This window comes from Penaeus monodon, chromosome 22 (genome assembly GCF_015228065.2).
Source record: "Penaeus monodon isolate SGIC_2016 chromosome 22, NSTDA_Pmon_1, whole genome shotgun sequence".
NCBI classification, from domain to species: Eukaryota; Metazoa; Arthropoda; class Malacostraca; order Decapoda; family Penaeidae; genus Penaeus; species Penaeus monodon.
Genome location: NC_051407.1, coordinates 21,272,108 through 21,272,893, shown reverse-complemented (window position 1 = coordinate 21,272,893; position 786 = coordinate 21,272,108). Strand labels below are relative to the sequence as shown.

At 33.0% G+C, this 786-nt stretch overlaps 1 long non-coding RNA gene across 1 annotated transcript in view; it reads left to right on the top strand.

The window, feature by feature from the left end:
- LOC119586986 overlaps nucleotides 1-786 on the top strand; it is an 8,137-nt gene that overhangs the window by 5,338 nt on the left and 2,013 nt on the right. The gene's annotated exons all lie outside the window — the stretch shown is intronic.

The following is a 786-nucleotide window of genomic DNA, read 5'->3' as shown; positions in this document are numbered from 1 at the left end:
AATGAATTAGAAATACCAAAATGTTAAATTAACTTTAATGGGGGAACATTTATTGTGTTTTGATAATATATTGTAGGTTTCATGATAATTTTTTACAAGACATGCTATCTGTTTCTGAAAGTAGAACATTTTCTTTTATGTATAGTTGCTCTCTTCATTCCAAATTCTCTATAAACAAGCTGTGATTTGTGATGGAAGACCTATAGTTATATGTCCATCACCATGGTAATGCAGTGTCAAGAATCACTGTAGTATGCATGACTTCCAAACTCCAGTGAAGGACAATAAAATCTGTGCCTTATAAATTTGACGATAAATTGCTAAGGAGGTCTACAAACTCTTTCTTAATATATGTGGCAGAGGTTTGGAGTGCCAAAGATGTGGAAGAGCCAGTGTGAAGATGTCTCTTATTTATTTCTGTAGGTAATGAATGTAAATTTTTGTGGAACTTTACCTTGGATTGAGTCATGAACTTTGAATTTTACTAATATGCATAGTAGGTACTTGTGACAATCCTCTGGATTGTGTAGAGAACAACATTTTTTTCCAGCTTCAAGTTAGCTATATAGATTTTATTACATCAGCTTTCCAGTATTCAGCATAAATAACAGTGTGATCATAATGGTCCATCATATAGGTGGCAAGATTTAATTAATTTTATATATAGCCATTAGGTTGCCATTACTTTACTAAAGGGTTTGTTAAAAGTCAGGCTGTAAAAATTGTTAAGGACAGTATAGCTTGAGAATGATCTCAACAAGCTGCACCAGTCCAATTCAGAGTTGC